Here is a 23,211-nt window from a genome sequence, read left to right as displayed (position 1 = left end):
GGAAACAACAGAATCTGTTGCTACCACCTGGCCAAAGCATCTTGCTGGTTCCCCTGGGTGAATACCTTTATAAACAGGCCTTTTGCACGTATAATCCACTACTGGAAGGCATTTTGAGTGCGGAGTTCTCTAGCTGGAACTCAGAACCACACACATATCCCCAACCCCACACCCTACCACCACCACCTCACTACTCAGCTTTTTTCCCCCAGTAAGAGAAAACTCCTTTTTACTCAAAGCTACAAATGGAGCTAAATTTATGCAAACACCTTCCCATTTGTCAGCAACCTGGTAATGCAATTCTTCTGACTGCGATTCCACTCCTTCCCTACCTCAAAAGTCAGTGGGGCTGCTACTCAAAAGTTACAATAGGGACTAAGATCGGAGAGGACCCTCACACAGCCAGGTCAGTATGACAGGTCAGAATTTTCAGAGACTTTCTATTCACATTAGAGGTCAGCCTTGCCATTCATTCCAGGACAGCCCATCGAGTAAGATGTTCTAAGAACCAAGGAGCCAAAGCTGGACATGGGAAAAGAAGCATCCCCAACCACATAGCATACAGATTGTTAAGAGCCAACTGAACGGGCTCCTGGCAGATCCAAGGAGAGTCACTTCATGTCTTTGAATCTAAAGTAATAAGAAACCAGAGAGTGCTTCAAAAAGTTAACACAGGGCTGGGCAAGGGCGATTTAATGAAGCCTACTCTGCCAGATAGCATTTCAGACTAAAGATACAACAGTTATTAATATGTACAGTTCTAACCTGGAGAACCTACTGACTTGAGACTTATGTGCAATCTTCCCTCCATATTAGGAGGCATTGACTCTAGGACCTCTCCCTCTTTAATTACCAAACTTCATAAATGTCTAACTCTTTAAATGTTGGTTTTTGCATAAAACCTGTATTCATCATCTTATGAGATGATTTATCTTTTTATGAACTGTAACACAAAATAATATTTAAATGCTACATAAGTTGTTAAGCAAATAAGAACATATAAACACATAGACACACCAATACACACACAGAGCTATACATGTTTGGTACAGTCAAATTGGAAGATGACGAATACAAGGGTATAAAGAACTGATCCAACCTGTAAAAGCTGCAATCTCAGAAGATTACATGAGGTTCCATACAGACACAATTACATTTGAGTTTTCTATTCCAGGCAATCAGGTAGGAACCATACTTGATGAATTCTGCCTCATACTAATTATTTATCCTTAAGGTAATAAAATCAGTCAGTGATGTAAGTTAAAATACAAGCAAAGTCAGGTATTTCAACCAAAGTAGAAACGGCTGATTATTATATTTCAGCATTTTGTACTAATAATTATGGCTAAGTAAATAAACAAAACTATAAGTTGTATTTCCCAATAGTAATTAATAAACAAAACAATGCAACCAGCAGTAATTTCATACATGTATACAGGAATACATTTAAAGAATACAAACATAGAGATTGAGTAGATCTTACAATACAAATGAAAACATTATCTTGATGTGAAATGGGTATAAGCTTAGAAAGAAATTGATATTAAATATGGGCAACATTTTGTCTAAAATATAAACTTTAAAAGGCATGTACCATCTCCTTTTGAAAGAATAGTAGCCACCCTGAATTTACTTTCTAAAGTTAATTAATGCCCCCTTTAAAATACATTGTGATTATGTATCAAAATAAAAACCATTCAATGCATTTACCTTGTGCGTTTTAAAGCAAGTAAGTTGTAAAGCTTGGAGACTGCCTCAGTAGGGACAGTTCAGGAAGGGGAATGATGCAGCCATTCTCAGGGTGGGAGGAGGAATAAAAGGAGGGAAAGAAGGCGCAGTTCTTAGTGAAGCAGTGTGCTCAGAATTACTTGGCCTCTTCTTGCAACTATACATACATTAACCCTTTCAAGCCCCTATCCAGACTCATCCAGATCTAGTTCAAGCCCTGCCACCTCTTTGGTAGACTCTGTCATTCCAGGAACCTAGTCTAGGCTCAGAGAGCACTAGCTGTGTCATTAGTCTGGGTCAATCACATCAGAATACTGTCCCTCACCTCACATTTAACTATTCATTTCTATTTCCTCAAGTAATTGAAAATCTCCCCAGAAGCCAGTACCAAATTCAAAATTGCCTACATCACAAATATTTTTTTCTTTCGCTAACCTATGGAAGAACTCACAGGAACAAAAACTGGTCAAAGTTCCATCATCACTGAGCCCTCTTAATCTACAAGGGCTAAGTACTTAAGGACTGCAGGCCTAAGTCACTCACCAGCCTTATACTACAAAGCACTTCTATGTAAAATCAGTAGAGCCAATTTCACTCAAGGATGGAAACCAGTTATGAAGTCCCAGGACATGGACATTTCTCTTTGTCACGTGCAGCAGAGAGAATCATCAGCACATTATTATTAGGATAAAATTGGATCTTATCGATATCACATACAATGTATGAACATAGCACATATCTGTGTACACACAATATAAACAATAGCAAGTCACATAACTGAATTAACCTGATCACACAACAGGTCTATAGTTACACATTTCCAAAACAAACTACCATGTTCAGGCCAAACATTCTTGGTGTTTAATATGGGTGGTCACATGTGTACACCCACAAAATGCTTTTAAAAGCAACTCTTGAACTCTCCATCGCCATGGCCGCCGACATCAGCCAGTGGGCCGGGCCCTTGTGCTTGCAGGAGGTGGACGAGCCGCCCCAGCACGCCCTGCGGGTCGACTACGCCGGGGTGACGGTGGACGAGCTGGGCAAAGTGCTAACGCCCACCCAGGTTATGAACAGGCCCAGCAGCATTTCATGGGACGGCCTTGATCCTGGGAAACTCTACACCCTGGTCCTCACAGACCCCGATGCTCCCAGCAGGAAGGATCCCAAATTCAGGGAGTGGCACTTCCTGGTGGTCAACATGAAGGGTAACGACATTAGCAGTGGCACTGTCCTCTCAGATTATGTGGGCTCCGGGCCTCCCAGTGGCACAGGTCTCCACCGCTATGTCTGGCTGGTGTACGAGCAGGAACAGCCGCTGAGCTGCGACGAGCCCATTCTCAGCAACAAGTCTGGAGACAATCGCGGCAAGTTCAAGGTGGAGACCTTCCGCAAGAAGTATAACCTGGGAGCCCCGGCGGCGGGCACGTGCTACCAAGCCGAGTGGGATGACTATGTGCCCAAGCTGTACGAGCAGCTGTCAGGGAAGTAGGGGTGCTGCACAGGGGCCCCCACAGCCTTGTTAAGTTGTGTAAAGCATGCTGTTCCTCCCCCGCCCCCTTGCTACCCTCTCATTGGGAGTTCTTAGCTGTGCTAGGATAGAGGTTTAGGGTGTCTTCCCTCTTGCTGCCAGCCGTCACGATTCTGGATAGTCCCATCCCAGGTTCTGTTTGATTGAGTTTAGGTTCCGTCTGGGGAGGGGTCTAATGTTCTCATGGAGTCATTCTGTTGTTGATATAAAAAAAGCAACTCTGAAAAAGGAAGCACTCCGCCAGGATCAGGTCTAGAGGAGAGCTGGAGCTGGTGGTGTCTGTGAGTGGTTGAACAAGGAAACTGTCCAGAACCGGGCACAGTGGGGTCTTTAAGGGCCCTGTCCCCCAACTGAGACAACTCAAGACTCCCATCTTAGCTGAGCCCTGACTGTCCAGATCAGGTGGCTGCGTAGGTATCAAGTGTCTAAAGAACAGTGCTGCTGTGGAGAGAGACCCTCTTAAGCCCCTTGCTTCTCAGTGGGGTAGGCAAAAGTCACCTGAGCTGCAGAGTGTGTTGATCCTCCTTGTCAAGTACAAATAAAAAGGCATTGCATTCAGAAAAAAAAAAAAAAAAAAAAAAAAAAAAAAAGCAACTCTTCTTGAGGTAGAACAACCCTGACAAACTATGACTCTGAGGAGAGGTAACTATATCCGTATTGATGGTAAATCTATTGATCAAATGAGGTCACAAATCATTGGACTTATTCTTGTACCATGACATTCCCCAAATACTGGTTAAACACCAGGAGACAAGATTGTATTTACAGACCTGGTCCACACATTTCATATCTGAACAATAACTCCCACTGTCTCCTTATTGTTACTGTCAGTAGTTCTTAATGTAAATAAATACTGTCTGTAAATAAATTAATGTATGAACAATTATTCACTCTCATCATTTCAAATTGAACAGACAGACAACTGACATTATTCTGGAGAGGAGATTTAATTGCATGCTTTGTAGGACAAACCTTATTAAAGGAACTCAGAAAAAAATGGTTCCTACTCCTCACTGTGAAGCCATTTTTGTTTACAGTAGGAAAAAACAGTTCCAAGCCCAGAACCCCTAAGAAGATAACATTAAAGGACAAAGGATAGAATTAGTAAGCCATACTTTTCTGGGTTTATTTCAACATTTCAGAGATAGATAAAATTCCCACAAAGTGTTATCAGCTTATGGATAATTTTGTATTATTCTTTCTTCAGATAATTCAGTTACCTGGTAAACCACCACATTTGCTAAATATAAATGCAAAAATGAAGGCAAGAATTAAGGCTTAGATACCACTCTATTTTACATGTGTGTGCCTGCACACTGTTTGTGCACGTGTGTACATGTGTATGCATATATGCAAAAGCCAAAGATCAATACCAGGTATCTTCCTCTGTTGCTCTCCATCATTAACTTTTCCTTTGAGACAGGAGAAAGAAAGAGGCAGTCACTTATTAGCTAAACTGCCTAGCCAGTGAGATCCAGGATCCTACTCGTCTCTAGTCTTACTTCGAGGGTCACAAGTGTGTCACCAGGCTCAGCTATTTATGTGGGTCCTGGGGATCCAAACTCAGGCATTCATGTTTGTCCAACAGGCCCTTACTGACAGATACACTTCTCTAGATCCTTTAAATACTATTCAAGAACATCACTGCCCTTGTAAAACATTTGTAATCATGTTCAAGTGATTCTAGAAAAAAATCCAAACTTTATAATGCCACCTACAAAATACTCCTTAACTTGGCTACTTCCTACTTTGTCTTTGAGGCCTTTGAATCACCTGTAATTAAAAACTAAGTAGAAGAACCAGATAATAGATTTCCTTAATGTAATTCTTTTCAACAAGTCAAAGTATCTTACTATTATGAGAGTTTTTAAGGGCAGAATTAAAAACTCAACTTTGAGGCCAACAGCTCAATTGAGTTTAGTCATTACTGGAGTTTATTTGGATATTTCCCTTTGTAGATAATCAAATTATACCATACCGACAGACACATTTGCTTCATATATTTGAGTTTTATATCTTTTCTAGGTTAGCATACTTGTACCCTAGGGATGCTCACCTGGAGTAAAACAGTGTCCAAAACAACAATAAAATGTCACAATGAAATACTGTTTTATTGAATTAATATATGCCAATAAAAAAAACATGAATTCAAATGCCCACAGAAAGCTGAGTGAGTGAGTTGTGGGTTACCCTAAAAAGGAAACTAAGAGACAACCAAAAAATGTGTGTTGGGGTGGAGGGAACCCACTGATACATATGAGCATGCATAAAAACCTTGGAGAATGATGTTAATGTAGTATATTAACATAGATGATCCATACAGTAAGATTCCATTCCGGTGGAATCCAAGAATAGATAAAATGAATCTAGTCACAGAAACCAAAATTAGATGACAATGGGCAGGAGACTAATGCCATAGACATGGGACAGTGTGTTGGAGACTAATGGACAATGGACACTGTGGTAGAAATGCTCCCTCGTTGATGGCACAGGCGGGCACATAACAGAATCATTTGTCCTAGCACCTCACTGTGTACAGGAAATATGAGGACATTCATTGGAAGCACATTATTTCTTCGATAACTTATGTTAAAAACCTGTGGCTCTACCTACAATATATGCTGAAAGCTTAGGGAATACCGAAAGAACCAACCACTAGTTAACAAAGAATTGTAGCTTTTTCTAATATTGGTTTTTATTTATTTGTTTGGTTGGTTGGTTGGTTTTGGTTTTTTGAGACAGGGTTTCTCTGTGTAGCCCTGGCTGTTCTGGAACTAACTCTGTAGACCAAGCTGGCATGGAACTCAGAAATCCTCCTGCCTCTGCTTCCTAAGTGCTGGGATTAAAGGTGTGAGCCACCACTGCCCGGCTAATATTGTTTTCTTAAGGCAGTCCTAAATAATATTATGTTCTTTACCAAGCTCTGAACTCTTCATAACTCAGAACCATTATTCACTATCAATACAAGTTGTGCATTCAAACTCCAAAATCTTTACATCCAAAAATGCTCAAAATATGAAAACTTTCAGCATGCACATCACAGTGGGAAATACAACATGAAACTTCATTTCATGAGCAAAACAATTTTTTAAAAAATTAAGTGTGTTCCGAATGTGTGTGTGTAAGATATAGACAAACATAAATGAATTTCTATTTAGACTTGGGCCTCATCCCCAATATAACTCATCATGTACATGCATCCATTTCAGAATCAGGTGGGGGGGGGGATCCAAAATACTTCTGGTCCCCAAGCAGCCCCTCAGATATAGGATATTCACTATGGATTCTACTTTTGTATCAAAGATGAACATAACCATTTCTATGAGAAGATGGGTTAAATATAGAGTTTGGAAATGCCGTTGGGGGAGGGGAGTGATGTGGCTCAGTAGATAGACATGTGCTTCAGGCCTCCATCCCCAGAGCCCACATAGTGAAAGGAGAGGACAGTTATATTCTGCATGTGTACCATGACCTGTACACACACACACACACACACACTAAACATAAACGCCATGTTTTAAAAAGCCATTTTTCAAACAGTTTTTTAAACAGTTTTTCCTTCTCTGATTCAAAAGATTATAAAGATTTGTTTTGTTTTGTTGGGGTGGGGTTATACTATTTTATGATGAAATCTCAGAAGAGTCTTCAATAGCCTTTTCATATCTTCTTAGGCAAGGTATTCAAATGATGCTTCTCATCCATTTTCTGTAAACACGGGGTGATGCACTATCAAGTTTAACTCCAGTATCTATCCAGAGGAGGACATGTGGAGGACATGGCAGTTGTTCAGTTTGTTATAAATTTACTTATCCTGATACTGTCTATGCAGGCACAACTTTACGACTGTACTGCTGTGGCCAAATATAAACCTAATGGTTCCTTCAGCTCTGGGATTGCTACAGAGCAAAGGAGTCTCCTATAGGACAACTGAGTTTTAGGTTGGTGCTTCTTTTCTTGTTTGTTTTCACCCTAAGCAGTGCTGAGCTTTCCCAGGGTGTATGTGCATTGCCATAAATGGCCATATGCAGGAGAGCAACTGGAACCTTGGACAAAACATTGCCTATGCCCCAAATGATCTCATGCACATTGAGTTTGGGACTTTATTTTATTCCAGGACTAATAAGGAATACATTTTAGTAATTTACTCAAATCGAATAATAGGTAACACAAGTGTCCACGAAGACTTCCTGGGTAGCAATTGTCTCTGTCACAGGTTCTATTTCAGGTTAACACTTCTACAGCACCCGCCCAGCACCTAGCTGAGTGACTCCAGCCTCAGAACACAGAAAGCAAGCAGACCAAAAGTACAAATGGTCAACATTCTCTACAAACATTCTAAAATCATGGTCAAATTGCCATTGAACTACTAGGGTCTAAGCTCTGTGAAGCTTGAGAGCCAAACGTGAGAGTTCCGTTTGTTTCACAGCAGTGCTTCAGCTGCAGCTTCCCTTCACTGGAGGAATACAAGCCAAGGCTTAGCTCTGGAGGGAACAGCATGTGTATAAATGGAATCTGCCATATGCTAAATGTGCGTATGACACAGCTCTCCCATAGAACACTGTTCTTCATTTTAGGAAACTCATAATGCAAACACACAATTTATTATGAGCTATAGAATAAAAGCACGCTTTAATATATTTTGACACATTTAATTCTCAATCACACATGTGTTTGATTGACAGAGAGATCATCTAACCATCTACTGTTCCACAAATAGGAACACCACACCAAAGCCCAGAGAAAGAAAAAGGCCAAGATCACATTCAAAAAGATTGTTAAGACGGCTGGAAGGACCCCTCGGGTTAGAACACTTGTGTTACTCTTTCTTGCAGAGAATCCAGGTTGGATTCCCAACACCCACATGGTGGCTTGCCCATCCGTTACTCAGTTCTAGGGGATCTAACACTTCCTCTGACCTCTACAGCATTAGGCACTCATGTGGTACACATGAATATATGCTGGCAAAACATGTATGTATATAAAATAAGCCTTAAAAAGTGGAGAAACATTTTTAAAAGACTGTTAAGGTTTTAGACTATTTTAAGCAGCAACCTACCTCTGTAGATACAATACTGATTCGCGTGAGTGAGACGTTGGGAATAAGAAGCTGATACTCTATCTGAAAGCTTGGCACACTGACAGTGCCATCTCTCAGGGGCCAGCGCTGACAATGAAAGAAGAGGAAGTGTAAGGTGGAGTCTGCGGGAGGCATATCTGGAAAAGGATAGGCCAGGTCATGAGGACATTCTCATAAAGACACTGGAGGGAGGGAGGGACCAGGCAGCAGAATCTGCTCCCAGGGGAGGCAAGGATCTGAAAGTGCAACAGAGCAGGGTCTGTACTCTTCCCACCAGGTGTTGAGCGTGTTGCAAGCCCCACTTAGGCCAGCCAGTTGACGGACCGGGACAATTTCAGTATGAACTATCTTCTTGTTTTCACAGACAAGGAATGGCAGCTGACAGCTCCAGGGTGGATGAACTTCTGAAGAAAAGAAACCTTATTATATTTATTATCCTTTTTGAAGACTGGCTGTAACCCTAAGGGAAATAATAGTATGTATTCCCTATTAGAGCTAATAACAGAAATGCATATTTATTTTATATTTATTTGTAGTGCCCCTAGGAGTTAAAAACTTCTCCCAAATGAAAGCAATGATGAAATATAATTGTTAAGTTGCTTACTGCAAATGAGAGTTTAGAGCTGAGCATTTTAGAATCCCTGGAGTGAGGCTGGGTGGAGGCTGGGAAGAGAGAGCAGGGTAAGAAGAAATGATGTGTACAGAATGACAGTGGCTATCAGCTACAAGGCTGCTTCTGGGCCTGAAGCCAAGAAAAAGACAGATATCTAAAAGCAGAGCTGAGGCTAGGCACTACATAAACCATGGACATAGCCCAACATCTGTGGCATCTACACCTGTAGCTCATGGCCACCGTGGTTATCAGGAATATTACTAATGCCATCCACCATGCCTGTTTTTATCAAGTAGCTGTGCTACAAGGGACAGTTCACACAACTATTAGTCTCTGACTGGCCTCAGGTAAGTTGACAAACACAGTAAAAAAATGAGTCTTCCTTCCCAGGTCTACTTCCTTTTCTGGACTCTAACACCTGCTGCTGTTCTGGGTAAAAGGCAATGGCTCAGGTTTGGTGACATTCTCACTCTATCTTCTCCTAGCTCCTACCCCATCTCTACATACACCTCTTTATCCCACTCGTCTAGAAGTATGAGGGTAAAATTAGATGCTAAGTGTGTAAAATAAAGAGACTGAGCAGGAGAGATATCTCAGTGGTTAAGAGCACTGGCTTCTCTTCCAAAAGGTAGAAGCTTAATTCCCAGCAAGCACATAGGGGCTTCAAGATACTCGGTAACTTCAGTTCCAGGGGATGCCCTCTTCTGGACTCCTTAGGTACTGCATACATTTGATGTACATGCAAGGCAACATGCCCATACAATAAAATAAATAATTTTTTGAGGCAAGGAAAAGGGACTGTCCATTTTAACTGGTGTTTAACTAAGCCTCTGGGAAATGCATCCCTTTATCCTTAGAACTCCCTTGAACACATGTTATACCTCTTCAGACATTCACGGTGGGAGTGCTAATCAATATATCTCAGCTTTAAAATAACCTTATTAGAACATGGGCGGCACCATGAGAGCAGCAGGAAGGGTGAGACAGTTGGTTCCATGTGATTCTCTGAACCAGTAATGTGACTAGAAACTGAATTCTCTGCTGGAGCTGGAGCAGATTGTTCACTGCGACAAAGGAGAGTCAAGATAGCTGTACTGTTGCTCTATAAGTAACTTCTTCCCATTCTTAGACAGACACATGATCTGTACCCACTTAGATGTTGCCAGAAACGACATCTCTGTACAACACAGCCTCTTCAGTGAAGAAGCTCTCGGCTATGCTAACCCACACATTCAGGGTATGGGGAAGAGGTACATATAAATGCAGCCTAGATCTTTACTAGGCTCAGCCATAGTGCACCAGCTCTGCTGTCCCTACAGACCTTTGGCAGAGGCCACTATCTACGCAGATAAACTATCAGGCTAAAGCCTGGGTGGGCACCACAAGCAAGTTCGTTGACTCATCTGCTAATTACTTCCTGTGTTTGCTTCCCTCAAGAAGCTTGAAATGGACAAACACCTTGGAAAATATCTACTCTTACAGATCAAAGCCAAGTACAATATAAAGAAAGAGCTTCAGAAACTGTACTCAGAAACCAGCCTGCTTCCCCCAGAATCAGGAGTCGTGCTGAATGGCACCCCTCAATCTTTCACATAATAAAATCTCTCACAGGCGTGGTTTAACAGAGGGCCTTACTGACCACACCAGTTGTTGGGAATCAAACACAGCACAGTAGGGCCTGTCTACTCGCTTCACCTCACTACTGCTATTCTTCAGCAGGAGAGAAGAGAGAAATACAGAGGCCCATACACTAAGCATTTCCCGATATGCAGCAGTGTTTCTGAAAACCAGTTAACTACATGCCAGCTGTAAAATCGTCTGCCCCCTCTGACTACCAGGATCACTGTTTCACGTATTTAAAACTTGGGGTGGTATGGCTAGAAATATAAACCAAATACTTGCCCTGTATGCCTACCAATAAACATAAAACAGTAAACTACTGCTTTTGTGTTTTATTGCCCCTGAAATGTTAAGGAAACTGGCATGAGGACTTGGCAGGTAGATTGGGGTCTTTAGGTTCCTTAGGTAGAAATATCTGGTCTCCTCTCAGGAGCAGGACAGCAAGCAGTGTGTAGAGCTCCTTTTCCTACAGGGAGTGGCAGGACTTCAACTCCAAACAAAGCCTCAGCCAGCTTCCTCCAACTAGGCACACCCACATACTGGGAAGTTAGGCATGGTGCTGAACCCCTCTCACAGGATGATAACTCAGTTTCCTTTTTACATTGTTAAGCACCAATGAAATGATGTTTCAGAACTCCACCTAAGCCAATAAAGGGGGGTCTATCATACTGGGGTAGCTGCTGTTATAAATCTAAACTGATGGGTAAATAAACACCACACCTCCTAAGACTGCCTTAAACCTCTAAGCTGGTTTACAGCCAGTGTTTCAGAAGAGTTTTGCTACCTGGGTGTGTGCCTGTATGCTAAGTACTAGCTATTAACTCTTGCTTGATCCTTATCTCTTAAGAGTTCCCCAATAACCCTATAAGGTAAATATTATTAGCATTTCTACTTCACTGAAAGAATGGGCTTTGCCCCAGGTCATTTGGTCATAAATTAGTGAGCTGGCTTTAACTTCTGTCTCTAAGAAAGCAATTAAAAAGTATGGAAAGCAGTGAGCATATGAGCTATAACAACCGTATTCTCTACCTGATTTTCACTCCTTCTTAATCACAAAATAGAACCTTAAAAGGTCAAAATTCTCCATACAGAGTAACTGAAGGGGGAAAAAATCAATTAAAATAGATTTTTTTCACAATACATTAAATGTAATAAATCCTTTCAGCTAGATTAACTTTCTTACATGTGAGCCAAAAAAACTGATCCTTGGAAGCAGATGAGATGACCACTCATCAACACTCACATTCCAAACAATGGGCAAGTCCCATGAGCAAGTAGGGGGCTGCAATCCTCAGCACCATTTCCACAGCTCCTGGGCTCCTGGGACATTGCACTGACTGGCTCTCTAGTATGGCATAGCCTGTGCTCTTGTCCAAGTATCATGTATTTTTTGCTGCATACTGCAGAGCCTGACAGTTTGATGCTTGCTATTACTATTGGCTTCTCATGAGTTTCACAGTGGTTTTAGAAATAGCCCTGTTAGCATCCTACATGGTGGGAAGAGCAGGGAAAGCCAGTCACTTCCTTTTCTCAGGACACTGGACACTGGGGTAGAACTGTCAACTGGCAAGTTAATGCATTCACACTTACTGAGACTGCTGCATTATTTCCAAGTTAGGAGACTGGCCATGTAAGAAAAAGATAAATGAATAATCTATGTTTGTCTTTTCCCAAACTAGCATTTTAGGAGGGGTGATGAAAATTATAATACTTTAATAATTTTCACGTAAAAACTATTATGATCTTGTTCTGTACATAAGACAGCAACATGGTGAGAATATGATTGGTTATTCTGATCTCTTATTGGGCTTAGTTAATAGAAATAATTCACTTTTACTGAGAGGAAGGTAAAAAATGGACTTAATTAAATCTCACTACAAACAACATAGCCTCAGTGGGGTGTGGTGGTATGTACTTATAATCCCAATTCTTGGAAGTCAGAAGCAGGTAGACCACCACAAATTTGAGTCTACTCTGGTCTATATAAGTGAGTTCTAGATTAGCCAGAGCTGAATAGAGAAAACTGTGCCAACAAACAACAAAAAGGCACAACCTCTTCTGCAATGCCCATTTTCTTTGTTACTATCATTATTTGCCACCCTAAAGTCCAAGGTCTGCCACCTGCAGTGCACACCCAATGCATCTTTAGTCTATACTCTGCCAAAGCTCCTTCCATCGACCTCTACTTCCTGTCTTTCTGTCCAGCAGCCTGTGTATCCAGAGGACAGAAGCCGGCCGATGCTGATTCTACAGCCTACTTCAGGGCTCTCATAGAAGTGCTGTTTTAAAAGTAACCGGGCTGGTATGAGAGTAAAGGGCGGGTAGAGGAGCTTGCTGCCAACCCTGACTCCAAAGCTGTCCTCTGAGCCCACATGAATGCTGTAGCACTGATACCACACAGATCATGCACACTTCACACAACAGTTAGAGGACAAACTTTTCAGGCCTACTAAGCTTAAAATGTGAGGCACAGATATTTTAATTTTAAAGGTTATAACAAATTTGAGATAGATTTCCATTAATGAGAAAGGAAATAATGAGTGTGAAAATGGATGGGAAATCAAGACTTGTCTGGAAAGTCCTGGACAAGCCTGGGAAGAAGATAAGCTTCCATCTCGATTCTAAAATACGCACCTTTTTTTCTGCATCTGTCATGCTGAAATTGTTCTTAGCTCACACTGGACTGTTCTTACTGGACATGCTGGCAACATCTGCTCAAACCTTCTAACCTTCTAAATAGGCAAAGTCCAGCTTCAGTAAATGCTTTCTGACAGACAGCTCAATGTCTTATACATATTTTTAGAGAGGACTAAAATATATACATGCTTTGGTTAATTTAAAACGACAGATGTATGATAGCGTACAACTTGGGGTGCAGCTGGGTTGAGTCAATAAACACACCCAAGCAGATGCGAAAGCTCCCACCTGACTCATGGGCCCTACTTTTTGGCTGATTCTGGAATTCCAAGCCAGGTGCACTTTCGCAGGCCCCATGTGATTCTTATGATGCATACACTGCCTTTTCCTTCCAGGAAACTAAGTTCAGTAAGTCTTCCAGTGTCCAACTGCACATCTCACATTAAGAAGTAGAAAACTCAATGGTCAATTGAGGATAATTTGGAGTGTACTCATCACATCAGCCTTGGACAGCAACACTGTGGCCCTGGGGGAAACCTGCAGAAAAGACTCAGCACGGTCTGAGAACTGCGTCTTCTGCTCTAGGTGATGCCACAGCAGCTGGGGCAGGGGCGGGGAGGAAGTGAGGTCCTGAATCGCCCGGGTCTGCCTCCACTCCTAACAGGTGAGAGCGCAGAGATATCCCGACAAAAACCTCTTGCATCTATGGATGGCGTTTAGAGTTTCACTGACTTTCTGCTGGATGCGTGTCTTCTCACGTACAGTTGAGTGCCACTAATAGATGAAATGTGGGCCTGGCATTTATCAAAGCATTCTGCTCCTGCTGGGACTAATCCACTTTCTGTTCATTTATTCTCAAGTGTAAGGATATACTGGGTATGCAGTGCATTTTTCATTGCATGAAAATGATGTATTTTCTAGGATTCAGACAGTTTTAGAAAAGGTAAATAAAGTGAAAAGCGGAGCTAAACACAACTTCGGTTTGTGCCTGCCAGCATACAGTAGTCTGAAGTCAGGAATGTCGTCTCTAAGTCCTATACCTCTGCTTCAAGGTCCTTCCTCCCGTACACCTTGTGAGGCTTGCCATTGGTGGCATTTGGCATCTTACTTTACCATATTCTCTTGGAAGTTTTAACCCAAACATTAGCATGTCAGAGAGACCAAAATATTCTTTCTCTTCATATCTAAAATATCCCATTTCTTTCATACTTCTATTAGGTTCGCACAACATGCATTTTTTTCTAAACACTATGTAAATTATTGTTACTATTACTGAGCCTTCCCTTCATTTGTTAGTACACACCTACACAGATGTACATACAACAGTTAGGGCTGCTCTCCTACCTGTTCACTAACATGTAGTGGGGACTCGAAGAGCATCTGTGTGACTGATATTTTTGTTTAAACTCCTGGCTGACCCTCTTGGTCACAGCTTGGGTATTGCCTAATTATTGTTTTCACTGAGTTTCTGGACAGTAATCAAAGGTGTAGTAGAGCAGACTCACGCTGTCAAAACTGCTGCTGACTGAATCAGAAACCAACACCTCTCTAAGAAGGTATTGTGGGTTTATTGTCATGCTTGTACACTTCATACCACACATTTTTAAAGATCCTGGTGAGCTGTGAGTCAATCTGAGTTTCTTTTCTCTTTCTCAAAGTATAGGAGAAAAAACAAACACAGAAGAGAAGTGTTGTTGAGATCATCGGGTCCAAACTGACCCAGAAGCCAAGAGGAAGAGCCTAGGCTAGAGAAAGTCTGATCAAAATTTTGACCCAGGAAATGATACTTCGGAGGAACTTATTTAAAGTATGGAAAGAGAGCATTCAAGCAAGGACACTGAAGCACTGCTCATACTGCTGACACCAGAAGCCATCCAAATGCCAACAGGCTAGGCTGCCTAGAGCATGGTGAGGCCCACAGAGCTAGTGGATACAGCCAGATGGCATGACAGGGTGTTCCACACTGGCGTTCATGAAAGTGATGTGCTGAGCCTCAACTCAGGGAGAGAGAGACAGAGGCAGAGCAAGCAATGTGGTACTTCACATTGGGATGAGCTTATCAGTGGGTGACACTTGGTGGAAATTTTCCTTCCTTTTTCCTGTCTGTATTTTGAAATTAACTCTGATAATACAAAAAAACAAAGCAACTTTTAAAGTGCCTTTGCATATGAAATGCCAGGAATATGACACAGACACAGGGTGAAATTACCCAAAGGCTTAATTTATTAATAACTTCCACACCAATAAGTCCACTATTGTTCTTAGCATGTATATGTAACAGACATATGGTGAGTACCTAAATAAAAACAAATACACCAATCAGTTCTTGAATTAAGGAGGCAAGCATTTCAGTTCACAGCACACAAACCCAAGAAACTATTTTACAAGAGAGCAGGAATGATAAGTAATATAAATTATTTTTTGAAGTACCTAGAAAAACAAAGTACCCAGAATATAAGGATGGAGATATCTTTCCTATCAGAATTCTGTTAGAGAAAATCCAATTACTATCCCCATCCCCATTCACTAATATAAATCACATAGTCTTTACCTATTATCACCACCATTACCCTCCCAGCTAGTCAAGTCCAGGAACATCATGGTATCATCAGGGGTCTCAGGCTAAATTTCAGCCACACTCCAAAGATACAGGCACCTCCTGGGCACCCTCACTGCCTGGTACAGAGAAACAAAGGACTGGGCAGAGTGTCTTACTAGGTAGGCAGCAGAAGAATAACTGCCTCTCAGATTCATACGCACATACTTTTTTCAAGAGGTGGATCTCGGGGTATTGTGTCCTGGCTAACCTCAAACTTCCTGAACTCTAAGTAATTCTCCTGCTTGAGCCTTCTGAGTAGCTAGAACTACTATCACACTATTCCTGGTTGTGATTTGGGGTTTAATATTTCTGTTTCTACACTGAGTCAGTGGATAACTTATGGACCAAGAAAAGAAGAGCTTACTAAAACACTAACTTTGCTTCCTCCATTGACTCTTACCCCAACCTGCCCAGTTTTATTTCCATCTGCCCCTGTCCCAAATAATTACATCAAAACAGCTATAGGAGTGATTAGCAAAATAAAGAAAGATGCCATGGTTCCAAACAATAAGGTTCAAAGAGCATAGGTTCAAAGTAGAATCTGAACATTATATCACCTGAGTGATGATCTTCTAAAATTACGAAGTTCTCTGAAGCTGGCAGTTCTAAGATTCTCCTCAACATGTTGGTGTTGACAGGAAAACTGCATAGGTCTCCCACCTAACAACAGGCTCTCAGCAGGCACGGAGTGTCTACAGCGCTACATGTGAATGGGTGGCTGTTCTAGGTGGGCTGCCAGTGGAGCCAGGGAACCAAAGAGCATCATCAGATGCCATCCCTATAGCTGCAGAAGCACGCTCTAGGCTGTAATTGGAGAATAAAAACATTCCCTCTGCTAACTTGTAGGTGACTCCTCTAGCACTTGTTTCTGGCAAGTCCTGTGGGGTGTGAAACCTTTTCACATCCAATCCGCCTTAGAGCTAGCTGCCTGTGGACTGCTCTGTGGTGTGCCAGCTACTCACTCAACTGAGACCTACCCTCCAAAAAACAAGAACCAAAGATGGAGAATAAACTGCAGCAGTGTTATGAGGCAGTGGGCATGTCTGGCTTTAGTGTAGAGGGGTCTTCATAGTCATCGTTCTTTAAGAACTAAATTTGAGCACAAACAACAGGGCAAAAGCAATCTTCCTGAATGAGAACCTCTGCTAGGAATTTCTGACCTATTTCTTAACTTCCAGTGCCTCTGAGGTCATGACATGGCACATTCCTAGCAAACAAGGTATTCTGACAGAAATCACGGCTACTTAGGGTGAGAGGCAGAGAAATCAGAATTCAACAACAGTGCATTCTCCTTGGGAAACGATGTGATTATGTAGAGTACCCTGCACTAATGGCTGCAGCTCTAAGCTAGAATTGCAGCCTCAGGTTAGGGAGAAGGTGTGGGGAACTCCTCTTTGTTCTTTGCATTTAGGAAGAAAGAACTCATATTCTTAGACTTACTCAAAACAATGGCAACACCAATCATTATTTTCTCTCATTCTTGTTCCCTACTTGAAGCAAAGCCACCTCACCCCTGACCCCCAAGCCTCCTAACCACTCGTCATTTCTCTTCCTCTGAAATACAGCAGAATAGAGAAGTTGGGCAAAATGGCCAGACATGCCCACTGCCTCGTAACACGGCTGCAGCTTATGTTCCATCTTTGGTTCCTGTTTCTTTAAGGTCTCAGTTGATATCTGCTCCCTATGCTGCTTACAGAAAAAGAATCACATCGGCTCTTTCCAGGAAGAAAGTTTTCTAAATTCAAGGAATTCAATGAGCTTTTCTGTCTTCCACTTGAATCCTCTGAAGGATCTGTACTCTGACATTACACTAAAGCAAAGCATATCCAGGAGAGGCAGGTGGACACTCAGGGTGTTCATTTATAAAAAACAAGCTGCTACAGGCACTAGTGATGATAGCAAAGATTTCAAAGCCTCAAGTTTTAAGATTTAGCTTTTAGTTACCAAGATCTTTACCTGCACCTAGCCACAAGACAAGAAGAGTCCCTATTCCCTAGGACAGGCGCTCTCCAACTGAGCCTATATCAGTCAGATCACTTCCTGAAGGGCATGTGGACTCCAGAGCACATTCATTTCCCAGTGATCTATTCAATAGTCTGGTGGATATACAAAATTTATAACAAGCTCCTACGGGATGCTCAGCTGGCTAGCCCTAAAAGGATAATAGAAAACCACTGCTTCAGTGCAGTTTCAAGCACTGGACCCATCCAACTTACCCACATGCTATCAAAGCAGAACCGGCAGGAGACGTGCGAAGGAGCCTGCTCCTTATCTGATCCAGAAACACAGCAGAAAATGATTTTCAGGCTCTAAGAAGGAAAAGCTTCTGTCCATCCTTGACACCTTGCAAGTAACGTCTGGTCTAGACGTACAGCTGCAAGCCAGAACCACTAACAACAGCTGCAGGAGAGGTACTGCCCCACTCACAACAGCTGCAGGAAAGGTACTCTACTGCTCACAACAGCTGCAGGAGAGGTACTGCCCCACTCACAACAGCTGCAGGAAAGGTACTCTACTGCTCACTCTCGTGCCCCACTCCTTTATTTTCGTCAGCTAAGCTTTCAAATTCTGGGAGCTCTCAGCCGCAGAGAATGAAAGCTTTAAAACAGGAAGATTTTGATTAGACTCTCTTGCCACCATTTATCAGTACAGCTTCTTGAACAAGCTTATTGGTATGTGAGGCTTATCTTCTTTATTTATAAAATGGATATAGTACTATTTCATAATAGGGCTTTTTATGCATAAAATAGCTGTCTTACTACTTAGCATCTGAAAAGCCCTAAATAAAGCTGCTGGCCATCTGACTTTTCCTGTCCTTGGAGGGAATGGGAAGCTCTCTCCTCCAACAATATGCTTAGGTATAGGATCACAAGTGGGTCATTAGAAAGCTGTATCGTAAACTGGAAGCTTTGATAGCTGTGTCTTGGTGTACCTAACGTGTTGTTTTCATAAATAAAATGCCTGTCGTCCACCTGGTCCTCCTACTGAGAGTATTTTGTTTTATTGTGCTGTCTGGGTGCATATCCTTCAGGGTGAGTACAGACAGCCAATGAGTCTGATGGTGGAAATAAATTAATTCAATAAACTCTGACATTCATATCCTCTAAAGTCTATTTTTGGTAGAGTTTGGTAGTTTATCAAAGTGATCTAAATAATATTTTCAAGATTTAAAATGAATGGCAACAGCAGTTTCTTATTTGTAAAATAAAGCTGGAGAAGATTCAAAAGATACTTTTTACATAACTTTACTAAAAGTTGGAATTTTTTGGCAGTGACTATGCTTTTCAGAAAAAGGCAAAACGCATTTAACTAGCTGATCTACATTCTAGCCATTCCCTTCAGAAAGTGGAAGCATGAATCACTGCAGCTCAGAAAAATGTCCCAGAGGCTCTTACATTCTTTTCAAAAATGGATTCCACTGGCTGAAAACAAAGAGTCTGTGAACAAAAAAGAAAACAAACCAACCCCAAACTGACTAGTGAAACATTCACATTCCTGCCATCGGATAATTACAGCCCGAATTCTGTCTGTATTCTGTCTGTAGCTTAACAATCAACACATACACACACATGTGCTACACAAAACACATACACACACATATGCTACACAAAAGCTTAAAGCCCGGCTCCCCCGATAGACAAAGCTTGGGGAAGCAGGTAATTTTCAGGACATAAAGAGAGGCAGGCGCTAGGAAAGCTGAGTGGAGCTTCACACATTTGGGGAGAACTCCCCAAACCTCTGCTTACCTGACTAGTATAGGACTCAGCAGACCAGCAATGTGACAGAAAGCTGAGAAGACCACAGACAAACTGACCTTGTCACTCACTCTACAACGTCCCAAGTTTTTAGGGCTCAGCTCCAGACTACTGGGATTCATACAAGCCATCACTGTTTAACTGCCTAATTTATTCACAAAGGCAATAGAAAAGTTCTTCATCTCTATATTGCCCATAGACATTAATAAGGAACACCAACTAAGGGAGGGGGGAAACATTTTGATGAAGTATATGGCTAGTCTGCTTCTAGAAGCCAAACCTAGGGTTCAGAGAATAATAATCATAAAATCCTACCAGATGAAGAAAAACATTCTTATTCTTATTTTGTATATTCTTAATAACATTAATATAAAAAAATGATTACAATATAGTCACAAGTCATTATGAATATATCTTTATAATCCTATTACATAAATATAGATATTTTATTATATTTTAGCACAATTTCTATAAATATATAATATATAATATCATAATATACTTCTATAAGCATATATAAATATACCTTACATGTACTTATATACATATTCTGTGTATAGATAGATAGGCTATAGATATAGATACAGATAAATAACATACACATTTATTTACTATTATTGCCCAGGATTTATCACTTTTGCCACACCCTTTTAAAAGTACTTACCAAAGGTCCTATGCATGTAACAGTCATCTTTCCTAGCTATTGCTCTCCATTAGTACTTTTAAAGGTAAGACAGGGTATCCTGGGGACTGTAAGACCTTCAGGAGGGTGTGAGTATCCTGTTTACTTTCGCACTACGATGTACTGTGTCACGGCTACAGCATTGTGGTGATGAAGGAGCTTTCCATAGACTTCATGTGTAACGATGCGATGATTCTGAAGGCGTGTGGAACAGGTACTTGTGTATGGCTGTTTGGGTGAAGTCACAACTTTAATTTCTAATCTAATAACTGTCAATAGACATGATCTGTACCAACAAAAGCACGTGCTTACAGCCACAACAATTAAGAGATTCAAGAGGTGCTAGGGTTAAAAAGCACCCCACTTCTAGATTCTTCCAGCTTCTGCATGGATTTCAGAGGATTGCCAGGTGGCATCTGAAACTCAGCCTTCAAAACCTTGTATTCTCAGAGAAACAACCAATCAGAAAGTATGGCAAGAAAAGTTCTCCTCAACTACTGGGTGACCTTGGGGTGGGGGTGGAGGTGACATCAAGGAAGAAAGTGGTTAACTGCTAAAGTGAGAAAGAACACTCAAGTGTTCTCTCATGTCACCCCTTCATCCTCTAGCACAAAATGAATCTGTAACTAAAACAAACAAAGACTTATTTAAAAATGATCCCATGTTTGGGGCCTTGACTACCTAGAGAAACAGAAGCGTATTCTAGATCTAGAGTTAGCATTGCTGAGTCTGTTCTGCACAGTGATAACACAAGTGCTGGGAAGAATGTGAGCTCTGGGAAAGACATGCACAGCTGGGCTTGCAAGGATGATAAGACAGTGGCCCCTGTCTCTGAAGCCTGGCAGCAGAGCAAGCATCTCCACACAATCACCAGGCAGGACTTGCAAGTCTAGGACAGCTTATTGATGGTGGTTCTCTTGTAGAGCAGAAAATAGGTGAGAAGCAGAAGAGAGTCCCAATTCACTGGAAAGTGATGACAATTCTACCTTCCAAACCTTGGCTCCTCGGTCTTTTTACATTCCTTATGCTTTCTTCCTTCTGGGGGACATGAGCATTTAAACACACCTAATTGTTTCCACTTTCTTTACTCAAAACATAGCTACTGAATAAAATACTTCAAAAAAAATCCCTCAATACTGCTTGAATTTACAAGTAAGGATGCTTCTGCTAGTCGCTCGCCTTTGTAAACGGTGCATCCTGGGCTATTTCTAGAACCACAGTCCAGTGCGCACATGACGTCCATCCTTTCTGTGTGTGCTGCTGTTAGGCCCTTGGTAACAGACTGAAATACATGGTATTTTCTCTTTATTATTACCAAAGTCTCTGATAAATTCATCATGGCTAGTGTCTCTGTCAACAGAAAGTATTGCTTATCTCTAAGTCCAATGGGCTAAGATCTCTCTATAAGTTAATATAGCTTACAACAAGAAAGTTAATATAAGCTTTTTCCAAGTCTTGTTTCAAAAGCTAGAAATTTTAATAAATTGTCATTTCATCCCATTTAAAGACCTTGCCTTGATCACTGGAGTAATTTTCTGTTTACAGAAGAAAGGTTCTTTCAAAATCAATTTATCTAATTTTACATGCAGAAATCCTTAACACACTAAATCATACACATTAAACAAAAACAAGCAAATCTGTCTAACTGATTATCCCTTTTGCTTATTTACACACACTCCAAACGTGTATTGGTTTATATATGCTATACTTTATTGTAATATTCAATTTAAATTTGTATATAAAATACCAACGTACTTATATCAATCATGATGTATCTTAATTCTGCTAAAATAATATATCTTAATTTTGTTTCCAATGTAACTGACAATTTATACACATCTTTGCATGATTTACACAATTCTCCACAGTTCCTGTCCAATTTCTAAGAGGTTCTTAATGGAAGACCCTCACTGATTTACCTGGACCCCCTCCCCCAAATTAGTAAGTAATATCTACAACAGATTTTACCCAGCCTTTCCCAAAATGATTGTATTTAATTGTGAAACCACAGAGGGCCAAGAAATAGAGTTGGAAACAAGTCCATTAAAAACATTGCTGTATGACTGAGAGCTAATAAGAATTTCCCTGGGAAGAGGGGACAGGAGTAGTCATTCCTTTTCAAGAGCCACAGCTTCCTGCAGGGACCGTATGTCCAGAGACTGGCAAGATGAGAAGAGAATGCTTTGACACACGGATTCCATGCTACCTTGGTGATGCAGTGAAGGGCAGTCAGGATAATAAAGACTATTCAAAAGGGAGGATGAGCACAGAACACTAACGAGAACACTGAAATCCAAATGAAAAGTGCAGCAAAAGAAGCACACACCGTGTGCGCACACATATCCTAACAGTCTCATCCAAAAGTATTTTAATGCTGTATTTTAAAGAGCAGAAGGAAGTGCTGTAGGTGGAGGAAGACAAAGAGGAGGAGGAGCCAAGGAGAAGGTGGTGGTGAATGCCTAGATCTTGGCTCTGCAGAAAGAAGCACAGGCAGAGAAGGATCACTGAGCACTCAGACCAACCTAGTTTAAAGCTATTCAGAAAGATCCTATCAATAGATGTAGGTAGATAGTTGAATTATATTAAAATAGAAATTTCTTTTGCTTACTTTATTTATCTGATTTGTATGTTTTTCTTTTGACTACACTACTATGTTCCTTTTAAGGAAAGGGAGCTTTAAGTTTTATATTTCTTACCCTTCTTTCATTTACCTAATCCTATTTATATTTTATTTTTTCGTTATCAGGAAAGCTTTTCTCTTCTTTTTAAACAACTCTTCTATAATTAAAAAAAAAATCATCTAACTAATCTATCCTTTAAATTCCTAATTCTACAATTTCTTCAGCAAGGAAATTGACATTTTAAACAACAAAAACCCAACAGCAAGAATAAATAAACAGAAATGTTGGGAATTGCTATAAACTCAATGAGCAGTGAACCACAGCAGGAAGCATCAGCGATAGACTTGA

The 23,211-nt window shown here is 41.1% G+C and overlaps 1 protein-coding gene and 1 pseudogene across 1 annotated transcript in view; one reads left to right on the top strand and one right to left on the bottom strand.

Moving 5' to 3' along the window:
• Positions 1-23,211, bottom strand: part of Gnaq (guanine nucleotide binding protein, alpha q polypeptide) — a 255,837-nt gene that overhangs the window by 118,240 nt on the left and 114,386 nt on the right. The gene's annotated exons all lie outside the window — the stretch shown is intronic.
• On the top strand, positions 2,646-3,849 carry Gm10819 (predicted gene 10819; annotated as a pseudogene).

Source organism: Mus musculus, chromosome 19, assembly GCF_000001635.26.
Source record: "Mus musculus strain C57BL/6J chromosome 19, GRCm38.p6 C57BL/6J".
Taxonomy (NCBI): domain Eukaryota; kingdom Metazoa; phylum Chordata; class Mammalia; order Rodentia; family Muridae; genus Mus; species Mus musculus.
Note: the sequence above shows the minus strand (reverse complement) of the source record. Positions and strands in the feature narration are given on the sequence as shown.